Source organism: Amblyomma americanum, chromosome 5, assembly GCF_052857255.1.
Source record: "Amblyomma americanum isolate KBUSLIRL-KWMA chromosome 5, ASM5285725v1, whole genome shotgun sequence".
Lineage (NCBI taxonomy): Eukaryota > Metazoa > Arthropoda > Arachnida > Ixodida > Ixodidae > Amblyomma > Amblyomma americanum.
The window spans coordinates 158,038,534-158,066,229 of NC_135501.1; the positions used below are offsets into that span (position 1 = coordinate 158,038,534).

The 27,696-nt window shown below is 43.8% G+C and overlaps 2 long non-coding RNA genes across 2 annotated transcripts; both read right to left on the bottom strand.

Annotated features, from left to right (window-relative positions):
• Nucleotides 1–819: 819 nt before the first annotated feature.
• Nucleotides 820–12,229, bottom strand: LOC144135191 (uncharacterized). Its single transcript, XR_013315404.1, has 5 exons — nucleotides 12,210–12,229; nucleotides 10,725–10,874; nucleotides 10,193–10,212; nucleotides 3,733–3,861; nucleotides 820–935 (listed from the first exon to the last, which is right to left on the bottom strand). It is a non-coding gene; the product is annotated as an uncharacterized LOC144135191 (long non-coding RNA).
• Nucleotides 12,230–16,920: 4,691 nt separating this feature from the next.
• LOC144135192 (uncharacterized) lies at nucleotides 16,921–27,529 on the bottom strand. Its single transcript, XR_013315405.1, has 3 exons — nucleotides 27,449–27,529; nucleotides 24,249–24,342; nucleotides 16,921–17,085 (listed from the first exon to the last, which is right to left on the bottom strand). It is a non-coding gene; the product is annotated as an uncharacterized LOC144135192 (long non-coding RNA).
• Nucleotides 27,530–27,696: the final 167 nt, after the last annotated feature.

Below are 27,696 nucleotides of genomic sequence, written 5' to 3' on the forward strand. Positions count from 1 at the left end.
CAAACCTTTACTCCCCCTCTTTTCCATTGCCGATTTTCTGGCGGAATTTCTTCAATCACGTTGTTATAATGCCGGTTATATTTTTCTTCATGTCCCGCAAAATGTCCACACTTCGGCATTCGCAAAACTTCGCCTTAACCGCTATGCTTTCCTTTTCGGAAAGCATTCGAGAAGGTATGGAAAGGCTATGCTTTCCTTTTTGGAAAGCATAGCATTTCCGTACCTTCTCGAATGTAGTCAGATTATTAACCGCCACAAAGACGAGCATGTTGGGGAGATTATCGACGATACCAAGATTACACGTGTAACAACTGTGTCAGCATGGCATCACTGACACTAGAGGGAATACAGCTCATGCCTTTAGATCGATGACAACCAATAAAGAGCTGAGTTGCATCAGTACGTATCAGTTCATCTGGTTACTCTTTTTCATTTCATGATGGCGGTTCCTCTATGTACTCATACGTGGCAACGGCAAGAAATAAACAGTTGATAGTCAGCGCTCGTGTCATCGTGTGCTTTTTCTTTGTCCAGTCTTGTAATTCGCTGTTCTTACCAACATGAATCACGATCTCACCCAACAAGCACCACTTCATTTCCTTTCCTATTTTTGCTCTTGTGAAGCCCGTATTGTGTGAAAGGACTTTTCAGCCTTCCATTTAATTATTTTCGCGCAATCATTAGAACAGCTGCGATGAAATAATGCGAAATTCAATCGCAATAAGTCAACAAGTTCTCGAAATGAGTTCGTTCAAGCATGTATTCAAAGAATTTTTATTGTTGTTCGTGTTATACTGCCCGCGGGCATGTCCTCATGATAGTACTGTTCATCACAATCCTTGGTGCATTGCAGTATTCGTCAAATATGTAGTCACACAGCCAGAATCGTGTATCAATGCTGTGGTTGCCAACCCAGTAGGTACACTCTGTTCTACCTGCAAGGGAAGTTACAAAAAAATATACAGATCTACTTTTCGAACATCTACAATGCGGCAAATACAGTAAGTGATGATTATGCCCGTGGTCATACAGATGCTAAGAGCCACCCGTTGTCTTTGTGCTTTCGCATTTGCGATGCGCCTTTGCAAAGCTCTCATAGCGCAAGCATCGCCTTGCCGTCGCCGAAGTAGCGCTCCGTTGGCGACGGCATTGCCCCAAGTCAACAGTTGCTGTAGGTCTTTCCTCCAATACTCTACCCCTCGAAGCCTGCCTCCTTGGCAGTCTCTATACATTACATCTTTATTTTTTGTCCCAGTTCTTACCGCGAAGAAGTTCATAGCCCAATCTGACTCTTAATAACCAGGTTTTACTTTTCCCCTCGATTGCGATCAAGCATCCGCGTAAGAAGGCGTGCGACAACCAGCAAGCTGATCCCCAGTCGCCGAACGTGCAATCCAGTATTTCTTCTGTAAAGCCCAAAATTATTCGTATCGATTTGAGCCATGATTAACATTCCGCGGGTGGAGCACCGGTATTAAGTCTCATCGAAGGCGCCATTAAGAAGGCTCGAGACAAAATGTAAGTAATGCAAAGCAGAAAAATGCTGAAGGAATGCATAGGACTCGCACGCCTCTCCGTATTGTACGTAGAACGAGTTTCTCCTGCCTTAATTTTGACTGTTGTAACACTGCCTTACCGTGTTTGTCCCGGTGACTAGAACCTCCCCGCCTCGCACCCGCACCCGCGTGCATGCGGGTGCATTTACCGGATTCTGACCATGGCTACACTGCTGGTGTCTCTTCTATCCAAATTTAAATGTTACTAATCGTTGGATGCGTTTAAGTATAGTAGTGAGTTTCCATTTTACAAGACTATTTCATCGCTGTAACTCTATTTGGAGTGTATATTTACTGCTCTCACAAAGAGCTCATAATGGTCCGAAATAATTAGAAGCAGTGCCACAACCCGGGCATATAATATTTTTCGTTAATATTCTTTCAGCTAAAAAAAACGGCTTTTTCGGCACAGGAAATGCCGCTGTACTAATCTCCCATATCAGCGGACACCAGAACCGCGCCGTAAGGGAATGGATAAAGGAGGGCCTGAGAGAAGAAAGGAAGAAAGAGGTGCCATAGTGGAGGGCTCGGGAATAATTTCGACCGCCTGGGGATCTTTACGTGCTCTGACATCGCACCACACACGGGCGCCTTTGCGTTTCGCCTGCATCGAAACACGGCCGCCGTGGTCGGGTTCGAACCCGGGAACTCGGGGAACATTTGCGGACACAACTGGTGAGCTGTACGCTTTTAGGCTGCTTTTAGTTGGATAAATACCAGACCCAGGCACTATAGTCAAATGCATTGCATTTGTACTGTATATATGATACAAAATGGCATGCGACCATCATGTCGTCATTTTCGTGGTACCAGAGACGCGCGATGTGCTAGGCACTGTCCGTAAATACTGTGCCACTTTAAGTTAGCTCTACTATTGTAAAAAAGTTCTCCTCCATAGGAAAACACACGTGCATGAAAACAAGGGTATTGGCTTCACTTAAACCTGTTGGATTTTGCTCCATGAAAAACACCTTGATGATCATAATAACCATGCTGAGCGCTGACAACTTGGTCCACTCTCTTCCGCGCAGGAGTGCTTCATGCTTGTCGCTGCTTTCATTTGATGCGCTACTAATATCGGGAAATATGCATTTTTTGTACAAAAACTGTTGCTTTGCAGCAGAGCCTTAGTATTAAAGAAAGCAACTTGGACTGAGTATTTTTAGGTGTCAAAAATTTGTAACGTGTTTAGGCGTTCGGACTATCATCAGAGTCACTTTCGGGGAATATATATATATATATATATATATATATATATATATATATATATATATATATATATATATATCAGTTGCGAGGAAGGCCATGACCCAGATGTCTAGTTATAAGGTATATATATGCCATTATTTGTTGTTGTTTTTCGCCAAGTCAGCAATAATATACTACTACACTGGCCTTGACCGCTTTTTGCTCAAAAAACCTTTCAGGTGTTGTGAGATTCGTAAGTACAAGAGCTGCACCAGCAGATTTGTAAGGACGGTTCAATGATGTAGCTGAAAATTGCACATGGTAATTGTCGCGAGCACAAGATACAAAAAGCAGGAAGGATGGCTGGATGATTCCTGCCATAAAATAAATTGTTAAAGGCATAGAGAAGCCTCTGTCAAAATCACCAAGTTTTCTGAAAGAAGCTGGGGTCATATTCTATAAGCGGTTCATTTTTCAATCTGCATTTCGCATTCATTTGGTGGTCTGTCAATGGTCCCCCAGATAAACCCGCGGCTTTCAAGCTGCTGTGGCAAGCGACTCGGTCATTGGATTGTTGTCCACCGGACATCCCTATTGGCTGCATACCGCAGCCAGTCACAGCCATTGGCCAGACCCGAGTCCCCTGCTGTTGAAAGAGAGCTGCGATGCACTTCACCATTGCTGGCATATTGCATTCAATTTCAAACAAAGGTAAGGTCGGGTCGTCAACCACCCAACTGCTGGGTCGCTCATCACAGGCGCTTGAAAGTCGCGGGTACACCTGAGTGACCACTGACATAGGACCAAATGGATGCGAAATGGACAGGATACGGCCCCTGGTGTTCTTTCTACTGTCTTTGACGTACGGCAGCTAAATTGGTCTTGGGAACTTGACTTTATATCTCTACATACAACGCGAAATTGTACCGCCGAACAGCACTAGTCTACTCTAGCGTAAAGCTAATAATAGCACGCTAGCGATACTTACTGCCCAAAGCTCCAGCATCTCCTAGAATGATGCAATGCTTATCAGCATGAAGTACGGTGAAGTATTCAGTGCCGTAAGGCACCTGACTCTTTGCATATTCAGGAATTATAGGCAACAATAAATGTCTTTCTGAAAAGAAGGAGCATGAACATAATGCTTTTCAATGCATTATCTGCGCTGACACAAGAGGGTCGATTTTATCCTATCTAATGGTGTGTTACCTAGTGCTGTATACAGCAAGATCTTTTATTGCTTTTATATTTATGAAAAAAAGACACCTTTTTATGCACTTTTTTGTATTTTGAGTTGTTTTTTTATTACCTTAGATTGCTCAGTTTCCTTTTTTGAAAGAGCCAATTAGCATCGCAACTTTCAGAGGGAGCTGTTTGGAAGTTCGTAGATAAATTTTCTCTCCTAACACAGGATTAGCAGAGGTATAGCGCTCTCTGTCGTATTGATGTTCTTGAGCTCTCTTTGTTCTAGTTTCGCCAGCATTTTTTCATACATGAGACACGACGAAGTCGTTCTGTTTTCCATGCACTCTGTCTTAATTTAGCGTTAACTGTGGAATCTTAGGGCCCCCTTTTTAAGAGTATTTTCAATTATCCTGCTTTCCCCTTCCTTTCTGCGGCATCACTACTGTTACTTTATTATGTTTTTTTAATTCTGGTTTCATTCGTGAGCGTTTAGTTTTAACGCCATTTTAATAATTTTATTACGATAGACTACCTCAGGCTTCTAAATGCAACCAAGGCCTTTATTTTATTTAGTTTACTGTTTCGTGCTCTCTTCGTGTCATATATGCCATTATTCAGGGCGGAAAACTCCAAGAAGTCCGCATTTAGTGCATTAACAGTGTGGCCCTCACTGATGCAACAACTATTCATATGGGCGCTGTGGACGCGGGGTTGTGTGGCGTATTCGCGGAGGTGTTCGAAAAAAGTATATTGAAAGGTGAGCTGCAGGTGAGCTGCAATAGCACTTTTCGCGATGTGAATTACTGCAATGTCGCATGCGGGAGATTCTGAAGCTTGCGTCGCAGCCGCCGCCGTCGGAGAGGGCGAACAAGGACGAGAGGGAAAGAGAGAGGAGAAGGGCGGCAGCGATAATACTCCTAGCGAGGGGAGAAAAACGAAAAATGGAATAAAGAAAAGCCGATTTGAATAAACAAAGTTTGAAATCACATTCCTAACGCACAAGTGCCGCGTCGTATTGCGAGCTCTAAAGTATTTATTTTATTTCCGAGTTTACACGCAGCAGCACCTCTTCTTACCCACGTAAGCCTAACTGTGTATACTACAGGAAAACTCCATCCCAATGACTGCATATTAAAGAAGTCATGTTAAAGCTGCAGCCAGCTTAAGCCCGCTAACTTCGTAGTCTCATCCACAAACGCACTTTCATCGCCTCAAGCTTCGTTTTCAATCTCTTTAAATCTACTCTCTTATACTAAGAGATCCTTTATGTACTCTTCTCATTACAAGCCCTATTGATCTTCATTTCATTGTCTTGATTTCAGGAGTCGTACAAACTAGGGTTTGTTTCCTTACGCAGTCTGCTCTCGTGCTGCACTTTTAAGTTGCACGCATCATTGTCCATTCCGTCGCAGGCTGCATGGTCCACATTTTTGCTTCTGCCTTTTTTTGTTAGCACCCAAATTTCTTCCGCGAGGGTGCGTAATGGCAGAGTACAACTACTATAAGCTCTCCACTCGCGAGATATAGGAAAGTTTCTGCTTAACAAATAAGAGTACATGTCAAATGCACTTCACATAGTTCTTATTCTCGTAGCCATTTAACAGCAATGGCGCAGATCTGTGATTGCTAAACAGATAGGCAGGTGTATTCTTTTGGCACTTCTAGTGTTTCATTGCATATTCTTTACTCTTCTCAGCTTCCCGGATTGTTCAACGCTACGTTATTTATATTCATATTAATTTTAGGTCCATGATTCTGTTTTGCCCGTTCAGGCATTCAATGGCACCCTGTGATTCTTTTCTATTGCGAGGTGAACATCAGTAGTTGGTAGAAATTATTTTTACTGTATGGAGACTACTTACCTCTTCACTAATAACTTTGAAACTCAACATACTGCAATCCAACTCTCAGAAGACAAATTGTAAGCACCAGGTGAATAGTATTGGAGATATTTTGTCTCTCTGCCTCCCAGCCTTCCATAAAGTAATTTCAGCGCTCTGTCTGTGAAGAGCAGTGTTAGCTTTTCGTTCTCTGTAAATAAGTTTCAGCCTTTATGTATACCGTACATCTCTTACGTTAAGGTTGCATAATATTACATAACGTAAGCAAAAAACCCTGAAGTCAAGAGCTAAATGTGAATGGAGCCGACATTGCGGTAAAATGGTATAGACGCTGTAATCAAGCAGTGAGTGAAGCTGCCAGAGCAGAACAGCCAAGGAATCAGCGGGTAGCACATACAGTATATGAGGAGACAACTGAAGCCAAATGGGGGCAGTAAGGACTAGAGGCAACAAAAGCCGAAGGTGCAACGGATGCCTTCACTATGCAATTCAGGGAAAGCCGACCTTGGTACAGTTGCTCGGTGTCCTCTCTTTCAAGCTCGCGCTACGGGTGTCAACCTTTGTAGATGTATTTTGCCTTCCTCGCCATAGAAAGTTTGATTTTCACTCCCGGCTTTGCCTCTGTCAACGTCTGCGTTTGTGCTCTTGTTCGAGCCACGTGACAATATAACTATTCACATTTCCTCCACTATTACTGCTCATCTTATATATATACGGAGATTGAACAATGCACCGACTAGCGAGTCTTAGTTTGAATTCGAGTGCCGGAATTCCGCTCTCACCAACAAACCCGCAGCAGCCCTCTGAGATAGAATCTAATCCATGTCACTAACTCCAGTACGATACTAGAAGCTCATCTTTCTTTACAGCGGCAAGCATTTTCATAATTAAATGTATGTTTTATTAAGCTCTAGCACAGAGGCGGACTAGTATAAAAAATATCCTGATAATTGGTAATGCCAGTTCTCCGATACGAACGAAAATAGGAATCCTTCTACGTGCATTCTCTTCTCTCAAACGCCTGCTTAACAAATTTGTGACCAATAAATTTATCACTCCCAAGACTTACCGTCCTTAACTCTAATTCTAGCTCCATGATTTAGCACTGTTATGAAGGTACGGACCACCCTGCAAAAAGGATTTTTGGAGTTAGTGTTAAAGTTCTTATTTGTACCTTAGTAAGGCTTTTTGAAATGCGATGAGCTCTTTGGTTCTAATAACCCTTTCGCGTGCTTTTTAATGCGAAAGCATTATTAGAGAATTTTTGTGTAAGGGTGTCCGCAAACTGTGTCCACGAAATGTGGAAGATGTGAAAGACATCCAGATCTGAGAGCCCGAGATCAGAGAGCTACTGCGCCCTTTCTTTTCGTCAAAAACGTTTCCTTTTCTCAAAACGCATGCTTTCGCATTCCTCCACGTCAGCAGACTTAAGTTCCCTCAAATATTTGTCCCGCCAAGGATGGTTTGGGAGGAAATTTGCAATGCGTCCGTTTTCAGTTTTCTATATGGGCATTGAGAGAAACTGTTCTTCAGCAGTTGCGGGAAGATTACATTGACCGCGCATTATGGTATGGGAAAAGCGAGGATGACGATACGGACGAATGGAGATACAGGGAGATATAGGGAAACGAAGCTAAGATGAAAATGGTGTTGAGAAGAAAACATAGAAAAAATAGTCCGACAAAAGGAGATTTCCTTGGATCTTTATGTCAAGCGCAGCCGACATCGAGAACTGCATTATGTAGATGACTCTTTTTATCGCGCCGCAAGAGGCCAGCGGGTGATCGCTGCCTGTAAAGGGTACGGTGAGAACTTCGTGCTGTAAATAAGGAGAACTCTACGCACGTTTTTCAGAACAAGCATCGCCAAGGAGGAAAGCTGCAATGGGCGGAGTCATAGAAAAATATTACAGGGACACCTAACTTCATTACGTGTTGGCAGTGAGACAGTATTACCACCTGTTCATTCCTTTACCGGAAATGACATCACCTCCGTTCTGGTGTCGACACTTCCTTCAAGCCAATGGGAATGTTCCCGTCTGGTGACGTCACTTCTTTTCAGCAGTTGGGCGAATTTTGTCACCTACTACGCATTTGGGCTTTTGGGGGCTTTTAATCCTATCTAATAAAAATGTACCATGAATGTGAACACTTAAGTGGCCGACCGGCCGAGGATTTTATAACACTACACTAACGTCCCTAGCTCCATGATGCCAGTTCCCGTAGCCTTCTGGATTTTCTGAATATTGTGACAGTGCAGCTACTGAAAGTGCAGTAACAGCAAATTGAACAGCCACCAGCGAGGTCTCATGCGCACTTGACGCGTGATATAAAATCTGTCTTATTCAATGCAACCAGTAGGATAGATTTTACAAGTACGCTTGAGAGCAGAATCGCTGGAACTCTGAAGCTCACCGCATATCAATCGTCTGAACAACTTCAGTATGAACGCCAAAAACAGAAACAAGCTTCGAACCATGCGCCTCGGAAAGGACTCTTGCGATGACCTCCCGAGGTCCTAAAGAAGGAATAGGGCTTGAAATATACTGAAGCCCTTTAAGCGGTGAAAGACGACTGCACACGCCTCGCAGAAGCCAAAGCTAGACGGCAGGAGCGAGTTCTATACTTTATCTTCTTGACAAGAAAGTATGAAGAGCCGGTAAAGCCATTCTCGCCGACGTTGTACCAGCTTATGCAGCGTAAAAACTTTGTCTCTGGGTGCAATTACAAACGGTACGAAGTGGTTTTCCCGGTAGCCTATTCCTTAAAGGGCAATTGCGAAAAAGGTAGACAAATTCGCGAATCAAAGTTCAACATCTTCTTGTACCCAATCTTCAAATGCGCATGCAGTTTCTCGCTACAAGTAGCTGTTGCCCACCCCCACTGTACAATCACATCTCAAATCGAATACCGCGGTCAGGCGCGCACTTTCAATCGTGATCGAGGCGATCAGGATCGAACTCACTGTCGATCAGGCGTTTCAATCGCCATAGTTTCAATTCAATCGTGATAGAGCGTGCCTCTGCACTACCCCAAGTCGGTCCCTGAAGGGCGATCGAGAGCTGCTACCCTCGTTGTCAAGAAACAATTAAATGCAGACTGAGCATGTAAATTTTCCACGGTTATTTCATCAAAGGCGTAAAATATTAAACTATTTTTGTACTCTCAGTCGTCCCTCTGCATCCACGTGCGTGAGCCTGGGGGCATCCTTTTTGACAAGCATTTAAAAACAGAACCAAATGTAGCTGCTTCGAGAGCACGAAATGTATTAGCAAAAACGATTTTATTTTAGTTGCTTTCCATAAAAAAACGCATATGTTTGCCACCATTTTTGAAACCATGTGTGCATGTAGCTGCACCTGTTATTTAGCAGCGCAACTCTCCGGTTAGATATAGCACCGTTGCATGTTGAAAGCACTCGGACCTCCACTGAGAGTTCGCCAGTGGGCGTTTTACAGCACTGTTAAATTCAGTTTACTCCATAGTCTGCGGCATTTAGTACGGTGCTCTGCTTGCGAGCCCACCTCGAACTGGGAATCACCGACAATTCTCTCACAAAAAAAAATGGCTGGAAGAGACGAACTGCATGATAACTAACGAAAGAAAGCCTATAAGAGCCAGGTATCCACATGAGAAATGGACTCGACGGTATAATCTTCGGGTGGAAAAGAATTGATACAAAGCCAGCTCTCATTTATCTTTAATCGGGCGTCATGGAAGGAAACTATAGGGAACTCCTCAGAATCGGTTATTACGCGGCTCTCATGCACAAACTGAAGGGAAAACAACTTTGTACACCCTTCAGCATTATATTTGTCGAGGTGAAAATATAATCCCAGGTTAGGGTATTTGTTGTAACGTTAAAGTCAAGTTGGTAGGAGAGGATAATAGACGTTGAGGGTCAGACGGCTACCTGGATCTGTGTAACGCTTAACCTGGGAGACTGCAGTCACCTAACAACTGGTTCTTTAATGATAGACAAAGACGTGTAACTGATCAAGTTGTTCGTTGGGTACCGTCTTTGTCAAATGTAACCGAGCAACGGGGTTTGCTTCGGCGCCGTAATATGCGGATGTTTCGGCACCCTTACGGACCAAAAACTTTCGTAAGATGAGGACACGATTTTTTTCTTACCTTACACGTATTGAGAGCTAACGGGCTGTCATAACTGTCCCGCTACACGGCTAAGATATGAACCCCCATTGCTCGCTTAATCTTCGCAAAGACGCTACGTCTACAATTTCTGCAAAGAGAACACTGTCAAACATATTTCCATAATCACAAATTTTTAAGACTTGCTGTGAAGGAATGAAATAAAGCTTTTAATGAGAAAGAATTTGCAGGAGCCTGAAGTTATGGCTTATTATTATACAGCATTGGAAAGAGAAAATGAAAGAAATTATGGTGATTCCACAATACGTACTTTACGAGCCATCTTCGGCCCTGAAAAGAAAAATAAAACATTTCTTATTGCTTAACGCAAACAGTTTATCGGTAATTCAAGCGCTAAATATATATTTATATCGAAAAGTCTCCAAAGTAACGGCTTGCGCAATGAGACATAAAAGACATGGCTACCAAGGGTACAAATTAGTAGGAAGCATAAATAGAATATATAATGAACATAATGTCTAAGTCTCGCGTAGTAGTCCACTCTCCTCTGAACGGAATGTAGCAAGGGGATGCAACTTTTCGTTTTCGCCCTTAGTTAACCAGATCTAAACCACCAGCAATTTTTGACTTTCACTTTCACAAGTGTGGCTTCCGTCATCGGCGTCAAGAAACACGTGGTCCAGAGATTTTTGCTCCCGACTGTATGCTAATTCCGCCATCCCCGACGCCCTAGGTACGGAACAAATGCCTTTTTAAATTGTCGACCTAAAATCTTAACATTTAACGCGCGGAAAGATATTTGTTATTAACGCATTGGCTAAAATTAATGATGCTCTGCTCACCTTCATCTTTTCGGCGTAGTTCACCGTGCGCGCGTATCCATGTGGACGCCTATCCGTCGCGTACCTAGCCTCGATGCACTTATATTTATCCTCAGCGATCGCATTGCGGGACATGCCAACCAACACAAGGGCCTCTGTCGATTTAAGCAGCTGCATGGAAAGAAAATAAAGTGGTTATTTTTATTTTTGGACACACTGACCTCACCTCTATTTCTATATTTCCTATTTCTCTTATTTTCGACCTACGCAATGACGTGCTCCAGACATCAAATCCGTTCCTGCAGCCTCTTGGCCCGCTTTGCACAATAAGTGCTAAACTGTGCTTCCCGTTCCTTCTCTTTTTCCTTTTAATCCCCTCATTCCCTTCCCCAGTGCAGGGTAGCCAACCGTAAACCTTTCTGGGTAACATCCTGGCCTTTCCCCCTTCTCTTTATCTATATATATATATATATATATATATATATATATATATATATATATATATATATATTTATATATATATATATATATATATATATATATATATATATATATATAAATTCTTTATCAATATTTCTGAAAGTGTTTTACTTTCCTTCTTTCTGACAAATATAAATTAAACCTTATAAGCCTTGTATTGGTTTGTTCGGTTTTCGGGGTTTACCGTCCCGAAGTGATTCGGGCTATGAGGGAGGCCGTAGTGGACGGCTATGGAAGATTTCGACCACCTGGGTCTCTTTAGAGTGTATTGACATCGCACAATTTAGCGGGCCTTTAACATTTCGTTTCCATAAAAATACGACCGCCGGGGCCGGGATCAAACCCACGTCTTCCGGGTCAGCAGCCACGCATCATGACCACTGAGCTCCCACGGCGCCTTGTATTATATCATATGGTTTAGAATGGTGTCAGGCCATGTCGGTGCTAACATCCCAAAGCTTCACATAGGCTATTAGAGACAACATAACGTGAGGTTACGTTTCGGACACATGAAGTTCCTTAACGCGCATCGATATTGTAAAGCATCCTGGCCTTTGAGCTATTCGCCACCATTGAAGCATGCCTTGGGTTCCATTGGCTGGTATTCATCTCGAGTCCTTCGGCTCAGGAGCAGAACGCCAGAGGCCCTAAGCCACTATGGCAGGTTTGTTATATGCGTTGCATGATACAGTGCATGGATTCCGTACACAAACACCTATCAGATTATTGCAGGAGGCTCTTCATCAATTTTTATCTACGGAATGCCCACTGATATATAAAACGTAGACCTAATAAAACAAGTAATGCAGATAACAAGAGCACTGCGTGAAAGAATAACGTCTCTATCTCCTTTGCACATCTCCCAATAATTTGTGTCCACGAATTACAAGGTACCTGATTTTCAGATAATCGTTTCATTACAATTAAGCGCTGCTTTTCATATTACCCACACATTTATATAGTACATCAGAGTAACCCTTTGCTGGAGAAATCTGAATAGTTAATAATAAGTGGCCAGAACCTTACCGTTTTCACGTCATGGGTACGATGTACTTTGTGTCCATCACAGTCCAAAATTTTGTGTTCCGAGAAAAATAAATGTAATGTCTTGGTCAGAAAATGCATTCTAAAGCAAGAAGGCGGTCAGCGATGGCTCTATAAAAGCACTATAGCACACCTATACCCATAAATCAGTGCACGTCACCAAGCTCGCATTAAAAATGGAAACATTGACCATCCCTAATGAATGGATCAATCAATCAACCAATTAATTCATTCATCTACCCATCTATCTATCCACCTATCTGTCAATTTATCGATCTACCAACCTATCATTCTAGCAACCTATCAATTCGTCAGTCTATAAATATATCAGTCTATCCGTCCATCTGTTTGTGTACCTCTGTCTCTCTGTCTATTACTCGTCTATTTATCTACCAATTAATCGCTCAAAAATATTTTCCAGGCAATTCGCTATGGAAGCGGAGGTTAAATTCTAGTACAGCTGAAATATGCCGGTCCGCTTTTCCATTTCATATTGCATCCTTAGTGAGTTTCAATGCACCAAAGTGCATATTACATAAAAACAACAGTCCTCTGCACACCACAGAAAACAAAAAACTTAGCATGCATAAGATTACTAAAAATACCTGTTAGAACATAAATATCGAGCTGTAAAAATCAACCATAGTCCGCCCTTCAAGCAGGATGTATTGGTGGTTTTTAAATGCATGAGTTATTACATTTTTCATGTCCTCATGACTCGCACTGACACGAGAGGAGAGTATGAATTCTAAGTTCCACGAAGACTTTGCTCGCTGCGGTAAAACAAGAACTCGGCTAGTAAAATTTTCTATATATTTTTTGCAGCCCAATATGTTGAGATGTGATACCGTAATGTCAGATGCATTTCCCGTTCCTCATTTGCTCAAGAAAAGTGATGTGCATACGTAAAACGGAAACTGAATGTCTGTATATAGAAAAACTGCAGAAGCGGACTGTGTACTCCGGACCCATGAAAGAACTTCGTTATGCACGAAGTTTCAAAGTATTCGATGCTGATTTTTTCTTTAAAATCTATGAAACGCATTTCGCGCAGCATCTGCAGTTGGATTTTACGCGAAGGTCGAAAGTATTTATGTGTTGTGTAATAAACCTGGAAGACCTGGAAGAGCCTGGGGACCTGGCTCTGGGGACCTGGGGACCTGGAAGAGCCCCAATGGTGAGATTAAAAATGAAATAGACTTCATACTATGCGCTAAACCTGGCATCATTCAGGATGTGGCCGTCCTCGGAAGGGTGCGTTGCAGCGACCATAGAATGGTAAGGTCTAGAATTAGCCTAGACTTGAAGAGGGAACGAAAGAAGCTAGCGAAGAAGAAGACCATTAACGAGTTAGCCGTAAGAGGGAAAGCACAGGAGTTTAGGATAGCGCTGCAAAACAGATACTCGGCTTTAACTGAGGAAGATGATCTTGATGTTCATTCAATGCACGATAACCTGACATCAATAATTACGGAGTGCGCAGTAGAAGTAGGCGGTAGGACAATTCGAAAAGATACCGGGAAGCTATCTCAGGTGACGAAAGATCTGATTAAGAAGCGCCAAAACATGAAGGCATCTAACACTACCGATAGAATAGAACTAACGGAGCTATCAAAGTTAATAAATAAGCGCAAGGTAGCCGACATAAGGAAGTTTAATATGGAGAGAATCGAGCATGCTATAAAGAACGGAGGTAGCCTAAAAACAGTGAAGAGGAAACTAGGCATAGGTAAAAACCAGATGTATGCATTAAGAGACAAGCAGGGCAATGTCATTAGCAATATGGATAAGATATTTAACGTAGCCGAAGAGTTCTACACAGACCTGTACAGTAGCCAATGTAATCAGAGCGCTAATGAGAAAGACAGCAGTTCACAGCAATGCGTCATCCCGCCAGTAACGAAAGATGAAGTAAAGAAAGCCTTAGAAGCAATGAAAAGGGGAAAAGCAGCTGGGGAGGATCAGGTAACAGCAGATCTGTTGAAGGATGGAGGGGACATCGTGCTAGAAAAACTAGCCACCCTGTATACGCATTGCCTTATGACCTCGACTGTACCAGAAACTTGGAAGAATGCAAACATTATCTTAATTCATAAGAAGGGAGACGCCAAGGACTTGAAAAATTACAGGCCGATCAGCTTACTATCCGTTGCCTACAAAGTATTTACTAAGGTAATCGCTAATAGAGTCAGGGCAACGTTAGACTTTAATCAACCAAATGATCAGGCAGGCTTTCGTAAAGGATATTCTACAATAGATCATATTCACACCATCAATCAGGTGATAGAGAAATGCGCAGAATATAACCAACCTCTATATATAGCTTTCATTGATTACGAGAAAGCATTCGACTCAGTGGAAACCACCGCAGTCATACAGGCATTGCGTAATCAGGGGGTAGAAGAGCCTTATGTCAAAATACTGGAAGATATATATAGCAACTGCACAGCTACTATAGTCCTCCATAAAGTCAGCAATAAAATTCCAATAAGGAAGGGCGTCAGGCAAGGAGACACGATCTCGCCAATGCTGTTCACCGCATGTTTGCAGGAGGTATTTCGAGGCCTGAATTGGGAACAGTTGGGAATAAGAATAAATGGAGAATACCTAAATAATCTGAGATTTGCTGATGACATTGCCTTGCTGAGTCACTCAGGAGGTGAACTGCAAATCATGATCAACGAGTTAGACAGGCAGAGCAGATCGATGGGTCTAAAAATTAACATGCAGAAAACCAAGGTAATGTTCAACAGCCTAGCAAGGGAACAACAGTTCACAATTGGCAGCGAGAGCCTAGAAATTGTTCCGGAATACGTCTACTTAGGGCAGGTAGTGACAGCTGATCCGGATCATGAGAGGGAGATAACTAGAAGGATAAGAATGGGGTGGAGCGCATATGGCAAATTCTCGCAGATCATGAGTGGCAGTTTACCAATTTCCCTCAAGAGGAAAGTGTACAACAGCATAATCTTACCGGTACTCACCTACGGGGCAGAAACGTGGAGGCTAACGAAAAGAGTTCAGCTTAAGTTAAGGACAACGCAGCGAGCCATGGAAAGAAAAATGATAGGTGTAACGTTAAGAGATCGGAAGCGGGCAGAGTGGGTGAGGGAACAAACACGGGTTAATGACATCCTAGTCGAAATCAAGAGAAAGAAATGGGCTTGGGCAGGGCATGTAATGCGAAGGCAAGATAACCGCTGGTCTTTAAGGGTAACGGAGTGGGTTCCAAGAGAAAGTAAGCGTAGCAGGGGGCGGCAGAAGGTTAGATGGGCGGATGAGATTAAGCAGTTTGCAGGCAAAGGGTGGATGCAGCTGGCAAAGGATAGGGTTAATTGGAGAGACATGGGAGAGGCCTTTGCCCTGCAGTGGGTGTAGTAGGGCTGATAATGATGATGAATGATGATGATGTAATAAAGATAAAAATTAACTAAATTAACTGATCAACTTTTTTTAGTTTTACTGTAACGTCACAAGCTTATATTGCGCAATACAAAGCCTTCAAAGTCGAAGTCGAGCACAGTTGTTGCAACTGCAGAATCGGCATCATGATTCGAGATGTGGAACATGAAAAAAAATGCCTTTGATATCTCTTCAAGTTGGCTTTCCAGCTTTAGATTATGATAAATTGGGTGGTCTTTCGTTCAAATGCAGACGCAGTTTACGTCTTATGTATTATAGGTGATGTTGACGTGATTTCTGAGAAGGTACTACGTGCAGCGATGCCATTTTATCAGCATGTAATACTAGAAAGCCAACTTAACGAGATGACAAAACCATATTTCCTACGCCCCATATCTCGAAGTACGATGTTGATTCAGACACGTTATAAACTGGATTCACCTTTTACGTCGAAGGCCTTGAATTTCTCAATATAACCTTGCATCCCAAATCCAAAAATAAAAGTTGATCAGTTCATTTAGCTTATTACTCGTCGTTTCGTTGCATTCTATTACGTAGATAATGTCCATCTGCCATGCTGTATTATCAACATGCTCAGACCCCACAGACAAATCTTTCCCTGCTCTTAAAAAAACAATCTGTGTTGAATAACTTGAAACACCCGAAATCTATAATATTCACTTCAAAAGTTGCGTACAGACACGTTCGCAAACAGCTAATAGCAAGTTTACGACTGCGTCAACAAATGTAGGCCTAATGGCGCTTAGAGAGGTCTCATGGCTTCTGAATTCAGCCACAGAGCTACCGCTTCTGTATATTAAATTCAAGGCGGAAAGCCCAGTGCTATAAAGCAACAAGGAGTGATAAACCCTTATTTTGAAGCACCACAGGCGGTCCTACCTGCAACTCATTAACTCCAAAAGTGACATGCTGACCTGAATGCTACCTCGGCTCCACAACGCTAACTCCACAGAGCCCGGCTGCAAACCTCTCTGGCACCACGTTCAATTCATAAACCACAATCCTTACTAGAGCAAGAGAAAATGCTGAGTAACTGTGCCAACATCTACACAGTCGCATGGCGTTTTTTTTTTATTTCGAAACTCCCGAAATAAAACTAAGAGGCAAATGCCATAGGCAAGTTCTCACCACATGACCAAAGTTTAACCTCCCGCTCACAAGCTGTATCTCTTTCCATGCTGCTGAAGGTTCGAGCGATTTATTTGAGCCTGCAGACCCCACTAAATGTTGAGCATATTGTAATTGTCGAAAACTAGCAACTTACTGCACTCTTGGGGGTGTACGCAGTAGCCATCCGAATCTTGAGCAGTTCCTTCTACGCATGCGCATCTCTTCTTCGTTCCACTGCAAGGCCAACGCTTCACTCCTGGGCACATACGTCCTGGCACTCCGACATCATGGAAGCATTTGACCTTGTGTTCATTACGCCTGCATGCTTTAAAATCAATGTAAAAGTAAAGGCATCAGCTTTATGAGAGAATTCCTCGCTGGATTCTAACATTATTTATTCAAAATTCTCCATTTGACATTCAATGTATGAATCTATCGGACAGTCTAAGCAGATAACTGGCACGCATGAGGTGGCGCCATGCTACTTACCGGCCAGCGAGCCTCGAAGTTCCCTCGTCCTTGAATCACACAACGTGGACACTTACTGAAACCTTTCTTTTAAAATTAAATGCTTATTGCTGCTGCCATCTTCGCGGACGGCTACATATAAAGCGCTTTCAAGCAGGGCTCGCATATTTGTGCTAGCATTGCTCTTCAGAATGTTTCCGAGAATTCAGAATAAATACGTCTGAGAATTTGGTCCTGTTGACGCCGACTTGATAGCTAACGAGCGCTGACTTGCCACGATGAACGCTTGGTGGGAAATTAGAGCTTGCATGGAACACGTTAAAAAAAGATTTGGCCTTCTTCGACGGAGAGAAAGTGACCAAAACAGACGTATCACCCTTCTCTCAGCTTATAGAGTCCTGCTCTCATCGCCCTGTGGACCACAGGACGCGTATTTCTAGGAGCTCCTAGCGTAGGGTGAACCTACCCGCATAATTTTTAGAAAATTATTTGACCGGTGCAGTTTTGTTGGAACATCTTCAGATGCCGGGAAATTGACACAATGAGGCAAAATTGATTTACCTACACAAACTGCTGTTCTTGGGCGCCGACAACTGCCCGCATGATCAAAGAAAAGCTGTTTGACAGGAGGATAGTTTTCTCTACTTTCGCTAGGATAGGTCCGCGCGCAACAATAAAAAAGTGTGTTCTGGTGAGGGCCACTGCCTGCAATCCTAGTAGTAGAAGAAGCATAGATCTGTAAAGTTCCTTTCAAGAAGATAATAGCTAACATGTCTGTATTGTACGTCAGTCTTTCTTCGAGCTTTGTATTTTGATTAGCGCATGTATTAAAGGGGATTAGCAAATGGCCTCAATTTTATCCTTGTGTGTCAGTGTAGAATCACTCCACTTTTCACTCATACAGCCGTAAGTGATCTGTGCATATCACAGGCATCTTGAATTGTGTCCTACCACGTAACTGATAATCATTTTAATGCAATACAAGTTGTAAACAGTTACCACGCTCTTGAGTTTAAACGGTTTCTTGCAGTGTATCTGCAAAGTTTTGTATGCGGATACTTTCGACTGGCTTCGGGACTTTAGCTGGAACCACGTTAATGCCTCCATTTATCATTGCTAAAACTCTCTGAGTGCGCTAAGCTGCACCGTATCTAAAAGCACAGAGTCTAAGAAGCCTGAGGGAAATACGTCAGCCGTCGTGGAGACCAACGCCAATATTCCTGCGGATGCGCCGCAGTCACCTGCCGGTCATATACAGCTAATAGAATTATCACTGTAAACTGCACGAGTGCTTTCGCCACGGTGTAAAATATCGCATCTCATCAGCACCGCCCAAGAGTGGAAAAAATGCATATCTGTCGCTACCCAAGACTAGTTGGTTCTGTATTCGCATTTATGGCGGGCAGGAGAGGTTTAGAGGTATATATGGACAAATATTTACACGAAGCCTTTCAAGCAAGAATAAATTTCAGTGGCCATTTTTGGCAAGAAAAACACAACATCACCCGGAAATTGAGGTAAACTTAATTTAATATATATTTTCCTTCGTAGCTTGAGCCTGGACGTTACGAAACAAACAATTCGTCGGACAAGGCGTCCAGGAGTCTAGCTCTCCAAAGGAACACCACAGAGCCGAGGAGGTTCGCAGCACCTGTATATAGCTCCTCTTCAGTCGCTGTTTCAGCGTCGATTAGTAGTACGGCACATCGTTATTTATTCAGCATGAAGTGATTTTAGTTCGCGTTCTCGTAAGATTCAGTCTAGCTTCTTTCGAACCGGGATGCATACACTCCTAACGACGATAAAACCCCTATCGGAGTAAAATGGCAGGAAGATATCCACTAGCGCACACCCTTATCGAGGCAAGTTTTTGTGTTCAAGTCCCGGAGCAGATTTAGATCATTAAATATACGGAAGGAACTCTTGGCAACGGAGGCATATTCCGACTGCAAAGTATAGGGACTTGATGCTGTTATAAATGAAAAGTGGCTTGTAAAAGTGGTACCGAAGACCTTCAGTTTAGTAAACAGAGGCGACTGAATCATCGCGTAAAATCTTCATAAATGCTTAACTTTTTCATGTTTTCACGAAGTAATTTATTTCAGTTGCCGGCCGTAAGTGTTCCTCATCTTTAGGAATGAAAATCTACCTCAGGCATTGAACAGTATGCCCAGCCCCTAAACGGGAGTGCGCTAGAAGACAGCTCGCTCCTATTTTGCTTTTTTTATGCTAACTTATGTTTAGAGTGTAACATAAACCTTAGGTATCGAGAACTTTTCATCGGAATGCTATGAAGCATGTCGGGCACGAAAGCACCTACCACGCGTCGAAGAGAGTCGTGATGCGCCGTTCTTTGAAGGTGTCAAATAAAAGCGAACGTTCTTCTTCCTACTTGTGCCAGCGGTTAACCTATTCTGCCTTAGCGGGCGGTAGCCGCAGCGCCAGGACGACAGCAGTGAAGACGAGGGTGAAATGTGGTCTACAAATTTGTGAGGCCGGAAAAACTTGGTAGCACGCGACCGTTGCACTATTGAGTAAATTGAAAATTGTGGGGATTTGCGGCCTGAAGCGACCTGTGGGCTATGAGGGACGCCGAAGTGGACAGCTCCGTATTAATTTCGGCCACCTGGGATGCACACGAGCGCGTTTCGCGTTCCGTCTCTAAGTACGACTGTCGTGGCTCTGATCAAGCTCTCGATCTCGGGATCACCTGCGAAATGAAAAAAATGCTAAGCCATCATGGTGGTTAAATTGACATTAATAAATCGGTGCGTAAACATAACTGAAAGAAATTATCTGAGCTTATGTTCCTGAACTCGTCTTATGCGTTGAGGTAGAAAATCCCGCTCGAGCGCAAGAGGACGGAGGTTCTAATACCCGATGCCGCGTAATTGTCTCCGGATAAAAAAAAACCCGCGTGTCGATGGAATAGCATAAGCAGGCCTCGGGTACGGCCTGAAATCGGTGACCTGAACTGACAGCGAAACAGAACAGGATTTCGCACCCCTGGTGTTGTACTTGACCACAACCTCCTATGAGAGTGCACAAATTAACCTTTGACCCTTAGTCTCCAGTGGCTGCGAAGCTAGTGACAAAGGAGGTGGTCGGACCTGTGGCGCAGCAGTGGCTGCTTTTAAATCTCTGGATCCGGAAAGGCTGCCATTCGAAACTTAACCTGGCAACGCTTAACGCTGGAACTTTAACCAGCGAGGCTATTCTAGCAGTGCTGTTCAAGGAACTAGCGGGAATAAGTCGGATGTCATAGGGCTTATTGAGGTTAGGAGGACAGGTGAGGCATATACAGCACTAAAGGACGGGCACCTTTTATACCACCACAGAATAGCGAGAAGACAAGAATTTCGTGTGGGATTCCTTATCAAACATACAACCAGCATAGAAAAAGAAAGTAAATAAGCCTTCTGGGGGCAATGCAAAGAGGGAACGCAGCTCGTGAGGATCGCGTAGCAGTAGATCTTTTCAACGACGATGCTCAGATTGTGCTTGAAAAACTACTAGCCACCCTGAACATGCAATACCTTACGACCTGCAGCGTACAAGTAGCTTGGAAGCACGGTAACATCGTCTTTATACAAAAGAAAGGACACATCCATGGCTTGAAAAATTGCAAAGCAATCAGCTTACTGTCTGTTGCCTACAAGGAATTAACTGGGGCAATCGATAATTGTGTCAGGAGAACTTTACGCTTCAATCGACTAAATGATCAGGCAGGCTTTCGTGAAGGTTACTAGATGGTAAAACAAATTCACGCTATCAATTAGGTGGTATAAAAATGTGCAGAATATAAACCACCCCTACAGAGAACCTTCACAGGTTACGAGAAAGCATTTTACAGTTAGAAAAGCATCAGCAGTCATGAGGCAAATATGTGATCAGGGTGTAGGTAAGGCTTATGTGAAAATCCTGGAAGATATCTATAACGGCTGCACAGCAACCATAGTCCTCCATAAAATGAGTAATAAAATGCCAATTAGAAAGGGTGTGAGGCAGGCAGGCACAACCTCGCCAATGCTATTCACCGCCTGTTTATGGGAATTATTCAGAGGCCTGCATTAAGAACAGTTGTGGATGTGAGTTAATAGAGAATACCATAGTTATATGCAATTCGCTGATGACACTGTGTAGCTAGGTCACTCACGGGTTGAATTCAAAACATTTTCAAAAACTTTCACAGGGAGAGCAGAGCGGTAGGTCTAAACATAATATTATGAGCTTGGGAATGTCTGGAGCAGGCTTTTCTGCCAGCCGCAGCAATGGCATTCGCAACGAAACCGACTATGAGAGATGATGATGAATATAGACAATTGAAGGTGAAGGTCACGCACAATGCTTACAATAATTGTCCTCCTGGACGAAAGCGACCATCCTGGTTGCGAGTTAGAGTGATGACGGGTGACAAGCAAAGGGCTTGAGGCGCCATTCGTGGACGATCTCGATGCCACGACAGCGACGATCAGCAACAGGTGAAGCTGATGCGACACATAGTTAACAGGAGATTTTTTTCAAGCACTGTATAGAGACCATTATAGCGGCACGTTTTTTACATAACCCTGGTAGGCGCACGGGTGTCCACTGTAAAACCTCATCGCCGGGGGAATAAACGGAACGGTGGGCCTGGAAAGCGTCCATGTTCAGTCGCGCAAGTGCGTGGCAGTGGGTGATTCCTGAAGTAAATTGTTCGTGGGAGGGTTCTGGAGAAAAGTAGGGGGTCGGCCATAAATAAGGAAAAATAGAGGGTAACGGGTGGTTCGTTGCAGCGAAGTATTGTAGGCAACGTAACAAATGGGAGCATAAAGTCCCACTTGGTATGACCAGGTTGAATGTAGGTCGAGAGCATGTCCGAAATGGTCCGATAGAAGCGCTCTATGAGGCCATGGGTTTGAGGGTGATAAGCAGAGGTTATTTTGTGGACGGTATTCAGGCATGAAGAGCTTGCTCCAAGACGGTGGAGAGAAAAGCCTTGCCATAGTCGCTGTGAAGGACACGAGGAGCTCCGTGGCGCATAAGAGTGGCTTGCAGGAAAAAAATTGACGATCTCTACAATGGAGGCGGGAGGAATAGCAGCAGTTTCTATGCATCTGGTGAGATGGTGCACAGCGGTGACTATCCAGCGATTGCACGCAGGTGTTAACGGTAGAGGTCCGTATAGGTTAATGCCGACGGCGTCTAACGGAGTGAATGGGTAAAAAAGGGGTTGTAGGAGGCCAGCAGAAGGAGCCGGTAACCGTTTAAGGTGTTGCCAGGGAATACAGGAGGCTCGGGCGTAATGTTCGAGGCGGCCAGTAGAGGTTAAACCGAGTGTAAAACGAAGTAGCGGCGTAACAATAAACATTCATCGTGAGATAAAGCGCGGGCTCAGTACAACTAATGCGTTCCCACCGCCAATGTGGGTAGAGAAAACAGGAATAACATCATTGCAGCCAAGATACAGGACATGGTCAGCGACTATATTCATGCGGTGAGGTGTTCGGTCAGATAGGTCATACATGGTGATTTCAGTAACCTAGAAGAATGGTTGGCCGCACCTAATGACAGCGGACGCTGATGAAAGGAAATCTCAACCCAGAATGAATTGATGAGCACAGGAAGAAAGCACAGCGAGTTCGATGTAATATGCAAATTCAGTTGATAGTAATTCGAGCGGCACACTGTCCAGAAGGATGTATCGGAGCCTCATTAGCAGCACGTAAACGCTGACCGAAGTAGGGGGTACGGACTTTTTCCAAAAGTAATTACAGCTCGGACAGGATGATGACGAGAGCGACGCCGGTGTAAATGCTTCCACAAGAGTTCCTTCAACTTCTACGAACAACGTATTAGACGGAGCGGAGGAGTACTTGCATGATGAGGCCGTGGTGCGACGGAAAAATGACGGGGAGCGGCGGCACGATGCACGCACGTGTGAGGCTTGGTCTGCAGGAGGCAACGGGGAAAGAGAGCGACGATTATCGGGATAGTCGTAGTTCGGGTGGTACGAAAACACCGAGTACATGTCGACATATCGGGGATCACTGGGACCAGCACTCTCGTCACGCTTTCGCCGCCAACAGCCCTGCGCCATGGCCAGTAATTCCGCGGTAAAAACAAACGAAGAGAGAAAGAGAGGAAAAGCAAACGCTTTCGCATTTTCGCTCTTAAGCAGACTTAAGTACAGCCCTGTAATTTTTATTAGTTTTAAGCGTTGATGTAGGTTCCTTGGTGTAATAAGGTTCTTTGAATGTGTGGTCGTAACAAATGTCTGCAGTGTGTCCTTTCGTCATATTTTGTTTTTTAGCCGTGTACACGTCAAAGAAACCATTTAAACCGTCCCCATTACACAAAGAGAACACACTAATATACGTCAGTGCGATGAAAAAATGTATTCGAGCAGTGCACTTAAGACTATTGGCTAAACACTAGTACTCCGCAGTCTGCAGGACATGCCTTATAAAACGCAGCTTATAGGAAGAAGTGTCATTCGTTTCGCCCACAACTAACATAAACCTCCGTCTTGTCAGAGCCAATAACTTAGATGTCTCCACAAACATACGTTGTGCTAGACAAGCGATAATGATCATTGTGAACGTTTAAAAATGGCCTTACCGGTCTGGCACCTTGCTCAAGTGGCTTTCTTCTTCCTCTGGTCACAAGCATTGTGTGTGTCAGCCCACCTACTACCGCACATCCTTATGCTTGACAATACAGTGTATTGATATGCGCAGAAATTTACTGCATGCTACTCATATCGATATATCTCGTTGGTTTTGATGGCCATCGTAATCTTCACTAAATCATTGTTCGTTCTATCTACCCTGGCTACCTGTGAAGAGGCACCAAATTCGACAATCAAGCCACCCTCCAAAAAGTACCTCACTGATTTTTTTCTCTCCATTTCAAGCCTGTCAGCCTCAGAATCAAATTATAGTGTCAATATCTGAAAGCTAATCAATTTCGCACCAGGCGAACCTTTGTGTGGTGAAAGATGACAGCCCTGCTGTCGCTATAAGTGCTAAAAAGACTCACCTTCAACGATTTCTCGTCCCAGGTACACAAAGAGAAGGAGAAATGTGACCTCCCACCGATCACGCATAATGCTTGGTGTCAGTTGTTGAGATACCTATATTAAAAAGCAGAAAAGAAACGCACCAAACCCCGAAAGTTATTTTATTACAGAAATTATCAGTGCTGTCTGAAGCTGGAAGGATGAAAGGAAGGAAGGCTTTAACCGCACTATGGGGTACATGCTCTCTATGCACGTTGGTTCAAACCACACGACCTGGGACCTTATTATCCCATATATTACGTCCGCGTACAATAATGCTACGCAGTCTACAACAGGATTTTCTCCTTTTTTCCTCCTTTACGGCCGACGTCCCTCCGTTCTCATTGATACTGTTCTCCCCTACCCCCCTGGCGCATCTGAGTGCACCACCGTTTACGAAGCCGCCAGGCACGCCGAAGACTGCCGCCAGATCGCCCGGTCGATGACGGCAGCTACCCTGTCCCTTCAAAAAACCCGCCACGCTGAAGATCAATCACCCCAGCATTTCTCGCCCGGCTCCCTTGTCTGGCTGAGGATACCTCCCAGTATTCCGGGCCTCTCCCGGAAACTGCTCGCTAAGTATCAAGGGCCCTATCGCATTTGAAGAAAACATCTCCAGTTAACACTATTGTTCAGCCCCTCAGGCCGTCACCCGATCTCAGACGCCGCAGCCGTGAGACTGTCCATATCCAGCGCCTCAAGACATACTACGACCCCGCTGTCTTGTCCGCCCCTTAAGTCGCCAACGATCGCTCCTGTTCTGTCCGGGGGCCATTGTAAGGAAGACGAGGAGCATACGCGTGAGCCGCATGGCCATCGCCTGGTGCGCGCTCCTGGCTGTACTAGCTATCCGCGTACTGCTGTTGGCCCTGCTCCCGTTATGAAGCTTCTCCGAATAAACTGCACCTTACATAAGAATTAATGGCAAATAAAGTTCTATTCTCTACGGTGTCGTTGTTGATATTGCGAATGCTGAACAGGAGTATGTCGAAACACTCTGCGTCTACAGGTAGCCAATTGGGCTTCTTCATCCTCGGCAAAACTGCATTGTTTCCGTATTCACCACAAAGCTAAACAGGGGTGTTCCTCTAAATGTAATATAAGGGTTACAAAAGACACAATTATTTTAGGTGGTGCTTTAAAAAGGTGAGCTGGCGAACATAATGTGCAAGCTCTGTCTACTGAAGGCATGCACGAGCTGGTGCACCTTGATCTCTCCTGCTGGCTAAACAAAAATGACGGTATTCGTGGCAAGGCAAGATGCGCTTACTACAATTCCTCTGGCCGCACAAAACGGTTTTAACTGCGTCGTGTGAGCCAGCTATCCGACGGAACCCAATAAAAAGAGTGAAGAATGGTGCCCTGATGCTTGAGCAACTTTTCGGTAGTGAACGTGATTGCCTTAGAGCCGAAAAACTATATTTCATTTTCCTTATATCGATAAACCATAAGGAATACGCGCGTGAGTTCCAAAAATATGTTGTTCTAGTGGCGAAAGAACTTAAGATTGACATTGGGATGAACGATCTTTCAGGAACATTTTCATCACGTTTGCCCCAGCAGTTAGATGCTTGGCGGCAAATCATGGCCAGGTTAGTGACCATATACCGAAGGTTTGGCTGTCAACAAATATTCAGTTATTGGTGTTATCTCCGCACCGACCTGCAGCCGCAATAGTTCAGTGTTGTCTCACACTTACTTCTGCTATATGGACGGTTATCTGGTTGTACTACCTGCCGACGTTACTAGCTTTTTAAATAAAAAGAGATAAAACCGACCTGAAGCCCTCCCTCTATTCACGTTCGTGCGTTTCGTTTGTCTTTTGGTTACTATTTCTGGCATATCTTCAATTTAATTTGCTTTCAATCAAAGGTTATAACACATTCAGGCTTGCCGTCAGGGAAGCGCTCTCAGGAGTGCATGGACACGAACAAGGACCATGATAATTGCCCTACACGATTAGCTAAAAACCTGTAGCGATTTTCGTACAGTAGTGTATTAAGTCATTGCCAACAAATCAGTGCCTGACTGCCCTCTTGTTTATAATCTACTGACGTCAAACATCCCGACGGTGCCTCCCGCAGTGAACTCTGCCGCTGCTGGCGTCCATCCATGGCTCGAGCGTGTGCCCGAAGTGCGAAGCATAACAGCATTTATTATGTCTCTCCAGTCGAGTGGCAAGTGTTTTTAAAAGTAAGTGATTATATCCAAACCCTTGCTAGCAACTACACGCACAAATGTGATTTTAGGGCACAGGCGAATGTACATATTCGACAGAATCTATAAAACCAAACTATTCCAGCTACGAACACCAAGAAATGTTGGTGCACTGTAGACGTTACGGCCTTAAGGCATCAGGATTGGTTTAGGACCAGGAAGCAAAATGAAATAATGCCACTACCAGACCAGCATAATGGCAGCTGGTTGTGTACACTTGAAACCGAAGATCACAGCAATGCAAAACAACAAAAACGAGGGCTTAATTCGTTTTCTACTCATGTACAACACTTCCCCAAGCTTAGAAAAAGTTTAGTGCTCGCCAACCTAACTTTAATATTTGTTTCACAAGAGTATTACTAGAGATACACAGAAAAAGAACAGAACATTGTTCAGTCTTAAAACACAAGCTGACGAAATTTATTCCTAATGACGACGGAGGATCATATTTTGTTTAATTTGGGGAACTCTCCTGAAAACATAGAAGCAACCATGAATAACTAAGGGAAGGGCGCTTGAACATTCTGAGGCATTGGTAGCCTATCGTGTTCAAACATCTTATTGTTGTAACATAGCTGACGTAAAGCAAAAGTGAACAGCCATACTAGTTCAACAAAAACAGCCAGAAAAGCGAATATTTGCGGCTCAGTTCCTAAAAAAAATGAAAACAGTAACCGAAATCGCGAACAAACAAGAGCAGCGAATCATTAAAAAATGACACCAGATATGCATAGCAAGAAACTAGGTATGCGAAACAAGGAGCAGGTGCTCGTAAAACGAATCAAAAGATTCAAGTGGAAAATCTGGTAATACTATGTACATAGCAAAGAGAACCATGTGAATGCAGTGCACAAATTCACAACACAACACGACAGATTATTGCGCACGAAATACCCAGCGTTCTTCAAACAAAAGCATTCGTCTTTGCCAATGACGTTATTATTATTACTTAAATACTACTTGCGTTTATTCTGCAGCCAGTGCCCGTTCCGCACAGGCTCTTGGACGCTTGTTCAGATAATCCGGCAGCTTTCCGGCTTGTAGTACGTCTTTAAGCTACAGCATTTCGGCCCCACAACAGAACAAATTTGTTCCAGCTGTCAGTCGATTAAAAAAGGTCGTAGAGATCAGGCGCGTGTCGAAAAATTAAAAAGTTGGCTCCAGGTCACTCAAGCATACAGAAACAGCAACGAAAAGTCCCCGCCTGCTGTA